The sequence below is a fragment of the Raphanus sativus genome, chromosome 4 (genome assembly GCF_000801105.2).
Source record: "Raphanus sativus cultivar WK10039 chromosome 4, ASM80110v3, whole genome shotgun sequence".
NCBI lineage: Eukaryota > Viridiplantae > Streptophyta > Magnoliopsida > Brassicales > Brassicaceae > Raphanus > Raphanus sativus.
In genome coordinates this window covers 27,724,579-27,736,746 of record NC_079514.1, presented here as the reverse complement: position 1 = coordinate 27,736,746, position 12,168 = coordinate 27,724,579, and positions in this window count along the sequence as shown.

Sequence of the window (12,168 nt, the reverse complement as noted above, 5' to 3'; positions counted from 1 at the left end):
GCTGCACCTCCCACCCGGGGGTTAGGTCTGTGTCTTTAATAGATCCGGGTTTAACCCTTTTAGTTTCAAAAAAAAAAATATTAAACAAAACCGAATTATAAAATCCAACGAGTACAATAAGTGATTTAATAAAAACTAACTATTAAATAAATAATATTCCTTTTTAAACTAAAGAAAATTGTAAAAGTACTCTTATTATTTCTTATAATTAACTAACTTGCCTTTTTAATATATAACTGTATGTTAAAAAATTATGACAAAAAGTTACAAATATTTCACATCTATATTTAGGTTTAATTTCAAAATATTATTTTTACGAAACACAATAGTATTAATCTTATTATGAAAAAAAGATAAGATTAATATACAAATCATATTTAACTAAACATAATTTTTTTATAAAAACCTATTTATGTGTACAAAAATTTTAAAGAAAAACTAATTATAAAATAATAATTTTCCTTTTCTAAAATTTCAAATGAAATAAAAATATAAAATTAATTTTATTTTCTTATAACTAACTAAGTTTCATTTTTAATAATTTTGTGTTAAAAAATTTATAAACCAAAAATAACTTCAAATATTTCACTCAATATCATTGTAACATGTGTCGATTAAAAACTAGATTGTGAATGTATCAATAAAAATCTGTCATTACTTTAAAAATCTAAAATATTATTGAGATTTTTTTAAAAAATTAAAATGGAAACTTTTAAAAATGGCAATATAGTTGATATTAACTTGAAATAATTATTTCATAGTAATTTTGTTTTTCTAAATCCTAGGCAAAATATAATTGTAAATTATTATGTAATATTAATTTCTTTTTCTAAAACCCTAAAACACTGTAAAGGAATATTCGATAGTTTTTTTCCTTTTTTCTCAAAACAAAATCTTAAACACAAGAGATTTGTATCATATTTTTAATTCATAACCAAAAGAGAAATGTAAAAACTTATTTGATAAACAATTTAATAGAGAATTTGATGAGGAACATGATACTAAAAATTATTAATTTTTAAAAAGAAGTGTAAAATTAGTATTGACAGAAATTGTAAATAGATTAATTTTAAAATTATTTATTAGTAACTAGAAATAATCATTTTATAGCAGTTTATTTATTTCTAAAATTCTAAAGTGAAGATAATTGTATAAGGTTATATAGGGTCCATTATACGTGTGGGTCATCAGAAGTTTTTAAATGTGAAGTTGGGTCGCGAGAAGTTTCAATTCGGGTTTTGCATACCTATAGGGAAGAGAAAGAATTGAAGACGATTTTGGCCTTTTGACCCTACGACTTACCGGACACGACCCATTAAACTTTTCTCGAAACTTTACCGAGCGGCCCTCATAGTTTTCGACCCACGCAACTTTCCGAAGACCCCACACGAGTTGAAATCACCGGCTGAGTGTGTTGCCGGTTAATTCTATGTTAGCGGTTCTAATTTCCCGCCAAATCCCAACCTTGTACTTTAATTAATAAATTAATATGTGGTCGGGGATCTTCAGACAGAATATAATATGTTTGGTACCCCCGAAAACCCTTATTGCAGAACAAGGGTTGTGGGTCGCTGCCAGATTGGAAAAATGCATCCACCCGATTTGAAACTGATGGAAACTGGGAACGGAAGTAGCTGGAGCTCAAGCTATAGTCTTAAAGGCAAAGAAATTGGTGACCAGGGTAATGCGTTGTGAACTTGGTACTCGTTCAGGCTGTCACGTATTTTTTGAATTATAAATCTAACAACTACTTTGTAATTTCTGTGTAGGTGTTCCCAATTCGTATATTGTCGTAATGGCAGGCCGGTGGATAATGTATGATACTGGTTCTTGGGATTTTAAGATATATAATGATTTATTGGGTAGAGTAGTGGATACCTCAGGATTAAAGGATGCAGACGGGCTGGAGGAGAGGATTTTAAATGAATTTGGTCTTTTGGGAAGGGAGATCTTTTCTGATATGAGCTATTGGCTTAATGATGAGGATAGTGACATGGTTGGGAAAGATGCTGCTCCCGTTCAGATATCATCTGTCAGGGATTACAAAATATTCCGGGCGCTAGCTAGGGCCGACAAATCTGTAAATTTATTCGTTACATTTATGGAGCTTGTTGGAGGAGAAAGAGTTTTTCTAAGGTCTGCTAGAGTAATTGCATCTCAAGAGCCAGGAGCGAAAGGAATTGAGGATGCCGACTTGGAATTATTGATGGAAGTAGAAGCATTTGAAGCAGCCTACGAAGAACAGTCAGGGACGAAGAAGCCTGTTAACGAGCAGTCCACCGAGAATCTTCAAAGCGCCAAAACTGCTGTAGTAGCGTCTGTCCTTATTCCAAGTTCAGATAATCTACAAAGCTCCAAATCTGCTGTTGGAGGTCCTTCGGAAGGTGTGGTTGAGGAAAATGTAGATTGTAAGGACGTAGACGATGACGAAACTTGTGAAGACTTGGTAGTGGACGGTGGAAAAAGCAAGGGAAATGATACTGTCGCCGGGCTTGGAGCTGTGGATGCTGAGAAGGAGAATGGTAAGGGAGATGACATTGGAGAAGAGGGAGATGACATTGGAGAAGAGGGAGATGATGACTTCGATTATGATTTTAATTGGTGGCATAGTTATGTTAGAAATGATTGTGTGAGCGATGATGATAAAGACGATAATGGAGGTCCATCTGTAGGAGGACGTGCTCGACAACATTCTCTCAATGGGCACTCTCCTTCAGTAATAAGGGGGCGTAGAGGTCATAGTTCGCGCAAACTGGGGGGTCGTAGAGGTGGTTCTAAATCAACAAAACAGTGTTCGAAGAGTAGATGTTATGAGGAAGTCACAGATGTAGCATCTGACTATTTATGTAGTTCTCGAACCACCACAACGGCGTACACCAATGATCAACTCGGAGAAACATTAGTAAATGGAACAAGTAATATATCTAACTTTGCAGAAGTTTCCTGTTTGGACTAAAGCATCAGAAATATGCCGTACTTAGTTCACATTTCTATTGTATTTTCAGAAAAATCCAACGAAAAAGGAGACGGTTGCATTGAAGATGATGTTAACCGTGCGTGCACCGATGAAACCCTAACCGGTGCTAGTGTAAACGTGGTACTTGTTACTCCAGTTAAACAAAAAGAGAAACGTACCCACTCGATTGAAGATCATGACGACGAAGAGCAACATCCCATCATCCGAGGGGTCAGAGATCGATGTGGACAAACATTACCCAATGGAAGAGGTAATATATCTACCTTTTTGATGGACTGAAACTATTTAAATAGGCCATAAATTTCCTGGTGTTCATGTATTTTCAGCAAACGACAACAACAAAGGCGACTCTTGCATGGAAGATGATACTATCCCTGCGTACACCGATGACAGACTAACCGGGGACACTCTAGATTTGGTACTTGTCACTCCACCACAACAAAAGGAGAAAGAAAACAAGTCGATAGAAGATGATGACGATTATGATAAACATCCCATCATCCCAGGGGTCAAAGATGGAGGTTGACCAAAATTACCAAGTGGAACAGGTAAACTATCCACCCTTTACCTGTTCACGTACAAAAGATACAGAAGTAGGAGGCGAGACTGTTGATGTTGATTTGTATTTACAGGGAAAGGCAACAAGAAACATAATCGTGGCATTGATGTGGAAAGTGAAGAGATGTGCTTCATGTTACTCCAGAAAAACAAAACCAAAAAGACAACCCTGCGACGGAAGACGTTTATGATTGTGTTGTTGACGATGATGAATCTCCTATCAGTGAAGCTGCAGAAGAAGTTGGCGGGAAATCTGTAATTGCTTCCGAAGATGATCAAACTCGGATCAATCAGAATATTGAAGTTGTTGATAATGATCAGACACGTAGCAGTGATGGTGGACCAACTGTAGATGCCAACAATGGTGGTCCGGTAGCTGATCAAATTACTATCAGTCATAGGTCCGAAGATGTTTATAATGATGTTGAACCTGCTGTCACCCAAGCTGCAAGAGGAAAGGATTATACATCCACCTTTAACTGTGGATACAATGATGATGATTTTGTTGACCCTCCTGTCAGCCATCGTAGCCAAAACCTTGGTGGACCCAACATAAAATATCCAGCACCTGTCGAGATGAAGGCATTTTGGTTGCATCATAACATCATCACTCGGAAATTGGAAGGATCCCATATATTTGTTAAGGAACGGCGCATTAAACGTCGTCAGTAGATAGTGGATCGACTCTCCCATATCTAGAACGGTTTCCGAACGTAGGTCAGCGTGATGGGCTTCTAACAACTGAAAGGCGTTGCTGGCTTCCTTCGTTTTGCCAAGACAGACATAGAAAATTGCAACAGCTAAGGTTGATAATCCATGCGCTGGCACGTTTTGTTCCAAAATACGGATACTCTCGGGCAGATCAACATCTATTGCTGCGTGGAGACCTGCATAGCATATAGCCTCTCTGTGGCCGGCTTCAACGCACTTGCGGAAGAATGCGTGAAACTGGCCACCAGTGCTGATTCGACTCGTGACGAAGCTAACCATTTCAGTAATATAGCAACTCTTTAAGACGGAAGGTTCATGGACAAGTGAGTAACCCCTTTTCCCAGCTAGCAGGAAGCCACCAAGGAAGTAAAATGAGTCCTCGGCGACATACTTGAGGATTTTGATGAAAATATCGTCGGGAAGGTCTGGGAGAACAGTAGGTGCCATAATATTCGGGTGTTTGTGAAGTGTTTTTAATAAAACACTGATGAAACAAAGTTAAATAGATGGAATACTGATAGAGGCTTGTGCGGTTAAACAAAAATTTAATGTTCCACCAACCGTAGAAGCCACACTTATTACTCCGTATTACTTTCCATACCACAGAGGGAGATAGTGATAATACTTAACCAAGGTTGTTAGGTTAAAAGTAATGGTCGAACAAGACGTTTTCAAACAACTCCAGTAAATTACCTTTTCTCAACTACCTATACTCCTCCCCAACCAAAGTATGACGGAAAGAATACTCCCCAATCTCCCAGACGAAATTAATACAAAATTTATAGCCCGGGCTGGGGAGGATTCAGTTTGGCACCTTCGACCTTTCATGCGTGCTGGGAAGCGCGGATACCGTCTGGTCCATGACCCCTACGTCTTACAAAAGTGCAATGTAACACCTATGCTCGACTACAGTACCCGAGAGGTCGGGAATAATGGGAAGTTTCACAAATTCAACAGGAAGTGCGCGTCCTCTGGTAATAAGGACGCCTTGTATTACGAGGGCCTCAATGTAGCAGCAATTGTAGGACTTCAGGAAAGCATTTACCTTTTGGAAGCAAATGTTCCTGAACACGCACCTTCAACGTTCGCCGTGGGTATATTCAATGTATGCCTTGGTAATGACAAGGAAGCTACAAAAGTTTTCAAGGAGTTCGCAGCCATTCATGCGGACCTTAGGTCAGACGCCATTGATGAACTTGGAGATGAACTTCAGTCACGTTTGTTGCTCTTCGATCCACCATATATGAACACATACGCGTCTAGGTTCAAATTCCCAGATGATGAATTAATCAAAGCACCAAAGTGCCGTTCTGGCCATGATTACGGTGTTCAAGAAGAAGGACCCTGCAAAAACTGTAAGCTCTTTTGGATCTGTTCCAATGTCTCCCACTTGCTTTAAATATTTCAGTATCATTTCTGTGGACAAATCAATTTTTAGTTGTTCTTTCAAAAATATAAGTACACAATTTCATGGCTATACGTCTTCATCTTTTAACAGTGAAAGAGCTATCTAAACTAATATATTCGTAAGCGGTTTTAAAGGTGTACACATGTATTTTGATAATTATTGCAACGTCAAAGCCTTGCAGCGTACACCAAGCTGTACAAAAAAACATTGCATCAAAATTAAATTATATGGTCATACTATAGTATGAAGTAACCTTATTATAAAATAGGTGTACGGTGTACCTTGATCTCTTTCCAAAAAGAAGACTGTGCAAAATATATTATGCTTGTAGGAAATATATTATGGTTGTAGCAAATATTTGTTACTAAATGTTGAGCTGTACGTATCAACTGTTGAGGTGTACGGGTTTTGGTTGTACCGAATATTTGTTGTACACCAATTAGTTCATCAATGGATGCATAACATTAATAACAAAAGTAGATATTATATCCGAATAAAGTAACAAGATAGTGGGTAAAACAATACTTAGTGTACTAGCCGAAAACATAACTTAGAGTAGCATAGAGAACTTAACAAAAAACTACAGTCAGAAACAGAATTTAGAGTAGCATCGATATCAATCATCGGATTGGATACGACCTCTTCTCCCCCTACGTAGTGAAAGATCCGCCTCCAGTCCGCTAACATTTTCAGGCTGACCAATTAGGGGTTCATCACCTGGAAATGCCAAAATGTCCCTCTGAAGATTGAGAGTCTGATAGATCAAGTTGGGGAGAACAATTTTCATGTCGGCATCTGACTGACGAGACATTTCGATGACCTGGTCATAAGCCAATCGACCAAAGTCTATAGGCTTGTTTCTTACAAACGCGAAGAGAAAACGAAGACGCTTTTTTAGCATTGCATCTACATGGAATCCAGGTAGCCAGTTTAACTCACACAGTTTGTAGAGGCAAAGATACTGTGGGAGGAGCTGTGTTAGGGAGAAAGGGTCCCAGTGAGTACAGCGACCACCGGTGAGGAAGGTAATTGCCTGCGACAGATCATCATCCTCCCATGTGTGAGGTTGTTCCACAATTGGAGTCAAGAATAGTTGATTAATCACGACGGGGTCGAAATCGAAACGGCATCCCCTGATGTAAACCCCCGCGTCCGAACCGTATAGGTTGGAGATGCATTCTCTAACCACCCTTGGACAGAAAGGCCGCACGTGCAATACAGTGTACATCCACCCAACATTTTCTATTATTGAGCGAGCCTCAGCAAATCCCGGATCATCTAACACTAACTTCCCCTGGACTAGAAACCCTCGTATGCAAAGTTGTTGATACTTACGGAAGCTTACTTCAGTTAGATGACGATTAGACCATGGGTTTGGCACCGGTGGGCCGGAGATAAAGAACCCCCCGACTTGCTTGTAGGCGCGCTTCAAATGTCATAAAACGCGGTTCTTCCTCGACCGGCTCAGGGGAGGAACTCGAGCGTTCATCTGAACTTGTGCTGTTGTATTCACGGCGGCGGAGATGGGTGGAGGCAGATGACGAAGACGACATTTTTAGGGTTTCAATGATCTTTCGAGCAATTGGATCTTGAAGATGAGTTCGAAGGAGAAACAAATACAGTTTCCGAGAGGAGATAGTTTTTTTGGAGCCGCCCAACCATCAAATCGGTCTGTCTTCCTTATTAATGAAAAAGGTTAATGAAGGGACGACCAACATGATTTGGGCCACACGTGTTTAAATTGGAAACAAAGTTAGGCCCAACAGTGAGTCCAGCAACATGTTTAAACTCGAAACAAAGTTAGCCGTTGTTAGTCATTTTAAACGAATATAGCCGTTGTATTTTGGTTGGAAAAGATTACAACGGTTACAAATAATTCCTATTAAAGTAGATGTGCCTCCATCCGCAACATCCACGGCCCTTATAGCATCCCACAAATGTTACGTGCTGCCCAGAATACATTGCATGAATTACAAAAACGATCAAAGTTTGGATCGTGCTCGTAAGCGCAGTCTGGCTGCTTTATGACATCATCGTTTGGATATTTGAAAGAGTGCGCGTACGTATCCATATATGGTGGCGAGTACCATGACAGTTTCCACTCCAGTGCGTTACACATCTGCCTCACTCTCTCGGAATGTAGTTGGTCATGATGCTGAATGAACATTTGAAACGCTTCACTGGCCTTGATTACGTCACCTATACAGACGTTTAAAACACCATACATCAAGGTAGATTCATCATCGTTTGGAACATTTTGCGCCTAAAGAGCAACAGCTGCTTCCAAATCATTACCACGACTTGCTAAACGGAGACTTTCGAAGAATACAACATCAATATTACCCACAGCCAAGCACTTTTCAAAAAAACTACGACACCTGCCACCAATGAAAATGTCGCTAGGTTCCCGGCACATTGCCCAAAGACTGCATTCCCGCAATACTTGAGTTTGGTGGACAAGGGCATAGGACCGCCTCCCCGCCCTGATAAAAGGACCAAGACGCCATGATGCGTCGGCACCTACGATCTGCAAGATTACTGTGAATATGTCATCTGGAATGTTAGGCATTTCCATTTTCTCGAAGTGTAAGGTTTATCAACAAAAATTGTGCCCTATAAATAACTAATGGGAAACGAGTACAAGTGCGTAACGGACATATTCTGTAACGGCTATGTCAGTTTAACGGCTATATCGACTTGCATCTGCTGACACATGTAAAATAGACTATTTTCAACTAACGAAAGACTTGAAAAGTTTATAAACCATTTCCACTGTCTAAACGATTCAAAAGTTCTTCAAACCATTAACAACATTATCTACAATACTGGAAACATTTAAACTCAATGATCCAAAGACTACATTGACGACATTAAAATTTATATAATCCATACAGAAACACAAACTACACCAAACTCCTGCTCCTTTCACACCTGATTCACAACATTCGCAGGTCCAAGAAATTCTTCATAACAGTCCATAGCATACTGCTCACGAAATCGTTCCACTATCCTGTCATCAATCTTACTCATCTCCTCCTTCCGACCACCATTAGCGTGGATCTCCATGAAATTAGCAGTGCATGGCCCACAGTCCCCAGTCCTTGCGTTAACATAGACACCTTCCAAACGGCTGCAGGAGTAATAACGAGGTTTCAATGAATTACTGAGGTACTTTGTGAAACCTGTATACTGTTCTAAAATATATGGCAACGACTCAAGAACCGGAGCCATTTGTTCTTCAATTTGTTCTTCTGTTGGATGGAGGGGGGGGGGGGGGGGGGGGTAAGAGTCGAGGATCGTCACGTGAGAAACCTCCAAGTTAATACAAAGACCAACCCAATGGTCTGGACCCCACATCATTGGAGCATACACCATGTCAACATCCCGACCAAATTCCAACTTATTAGTTCTCCCCCTGCTCTTTCCTGTCACATAGCTTATTATATTTCTGCCCCAATTGAAATGCAACTTATCTTCCTCTACCAAAAAAGAACCGTAGGAGGACTTAATGAGCTTTGAAAAGTAGGGGTCAACCATTAACATTCGGTTTTTAGCGAGATCACCCCCAAGACGCCTCGACAACATTTGCATTATAACGGCCATGTGCTGTGTAAAACAAATAGATATGTCAATATTATCCCTAATTAGGATGTTAAAACTCAGATCGTACCTCGTCCGACAACCACTTCTGAGGTTCAGCAATATCAAGGAAGAATGAATTCGAGACAACATGGGAGGTTATGATCTCGAACGTCCTGCAGGTGTGCATTGAAAGACGAGAATCTTTAACAATACTTAACAACAATGTGACCAAAATAATTAACAATAGTAATTAACAAATGCATCCAAAACATGCGACTTACTGCTCGAGATTTTCACTCAAGATTGCAGCAAATTTTTTGAACTGTACTCGGGAGGACTTTGGGAGGGCTTATACTGGGGCTTTTCCTCACTCATGAACAACCCTTTCAACCTTGGATCTGGGGTATACACCCCTCGTATTAACTGTGAGATTTTCCGGACACGTTTACCACCTGTCTCAACATAATCCTCATCGTCTTCTATCTGACAAACGGAATGGGGTGGTTGACCTGGAGTATCTTCGAATTGCAAAGCAGGTTCAACCTGAACATGCATTGGGGTTCCAGTTGAGACGTTGTCTATGGAGCCTAGTGAAATGGCTGTCTTAAGAGCATCCACCGTTGGGCTGTCGCATACACCGACATGTAAACCAGAAGAGGTTGCATCTGTGTCCTGCTCAACAATGGGGGTGAGTGGTTGGGCATGTTCAACAGCTGGTGTTCCACCCTCCGAGTCTTCAACGATTGGTGGAAGAGGGTTTGGATCAACACGTACGTGACGTCCTTCATTGGCGGTGGATGACGCAGGGACTTCACAATCTGGTTGGCCGGAAGATGGTTGTAGATCTCTCGCAATGGTGGCTTCTTTGAAACTCTCCTCTAACAAACCAACTGGTATATGACTCCTTTGGTTTATCGTGCTCTGAAATCATTGTCCAAATGAATGTTAATAAACTTGTATATTCATATTTTAACAGTACGGACATTCAAACTAGCTGAAATAAAAAAAAGACCTTTCTCTGGGGTGAGACATAGCGCTTTGGTAGAATATAAACGGGATCCTGATACCGAATGATGGCATTGGTTGTGATTGCATCGTCTCTTCGACTCTCGTTCCTTGGGGATACTCCGGAAAATCCCTGCAGGACAACGGTACACCATTTAAACTGAAGTGTACACCTTCAGCACAACGAAGTAAAACTTAACAAATGATGTTTCCTTACCTCATAGGAACAATCCTGAAATACCTGAACAAGAGATATACACGAGAAAAATTAATATTGTAGACAACAAGAACCAAAGAACGGATAAAAAACTCTCAAACTTACCTCATTCGGATCATCATCGTCCTGGCATCTATCAATGTTGCCGATCGGTGAGGAGGGTCCCTGGTGTACGTCGTCGGAGACACCCTTGTCTTCGACCGAACGTAAAGAATAGTCATGTTTCTTTCGACCAGGTGTAGCAGGCGCTGTTTTTGGCCTCTTTGCCTTGCGTTTGGAGGGCACAGCTTCAGGATCAACACCCTTTAAGGACCCAGACGGTACACTTCTGTCCTCGTCTGACGGCCTTTTGCGGGCCCGCTCCACCCTAGGTTCAGAGAGCCCACACCGAGAACAGGAAGAATTTCTAAACAACTCATCCACATGATTCCGAAAGGATTTAGCAAGTTGTTCGAACTTCTGATCTAACCACGGCTTCAAATCAACATGTGTACACCTAACTGGTTCAGAAGGACCTTCTCGTTGGCCATCTTCAGATGATGACGATGATAGAGAGTCAATTACAACAACACGAGGTTTACGGGGGCGCAGGTTGCGCTGGTGGACAGGTGGAGCTTGCGATGCAGTTGCCGTACGTACACCTGTGCGCAGATTCCGGCTTTTCACGGGTCGACCTGTAGGAGTGGCATCCGGGTTTTGTAACCCACCCTCACAAACTGGTGCAAACGAAGCATCTCCACCCTGGAAATCTGTTTTCTGGAATTGATATCCACTCTGCAACGCCTCAACCAAACGCGTAACACGAACGTCGAGACGGTCGTCCAACCACAAGTATCTCTCAGATTCCGGAATAGGGGTGAAATAAACGGTTAACTAGTGAAGAAACAGAGAAGATCAGAAAAATAAAAGAGAATTAAATTTTCGGAAATAAGTTCTTGAGAAATTGAAGTTCTTGAATCTTACATCTGGGTCTTCTTCGACATGAACAATGTCATTGTTTTTGAGAATGGTGATAGCGTTATCGCAACCCTCAGGGTTAACCAAGAAAGTATCGGCAGAGTGTGAGTTGGGAATCTGAGCCAACATGAGCAGAATCTTTTGAAATGCGAAGAGCTGAAGAGCCAACGGAAATCCATACGCAACTGTCGTCTTTTGAGATAAACGGACCCGCATTTCACGAAGAGGGTATTCGGAGCCATAAGGAGGTAACAACCGGGGTAAAGTCTTCATGAACGACTCTCTACCCCAAGGATAGCTGAAGAAGTAGTCGTGATCGCAAAGCATCTCGACATACCTCGGGGTGAGTTTGAGATTCTTGTTGCTGCAACATATAACACCGTCAACGAGCGCAATAAGCGCCAAAGGAACACTTTTCCACTCTGGTAAACCCGGATTCTTAAGCATCAGAAGAACTTGGGCGACGATTATGTCCCCAAGGGATGTATCAAACCGCTGCCGCCACATTGCAGAACCTGGTTTGACATCGTCCTCCGAATCAGCAACATGGAATGGGCCGCAGTTCAACCCAGTTATCTCCTGAAACTCATCAAGCGAGAAGCAAAGGGGATGCGTCGCAAAGTGGAACCAAAGCTCATACTTGCGATCAGTAACAAACTGGCGGCAGACTAAGTCTCCAACCAGTTTGGTAGAGTTGTGGCAACGAGCAACAGGTAACTGAAATAGCCTACCAAACTGAGACTGCAGTATCGT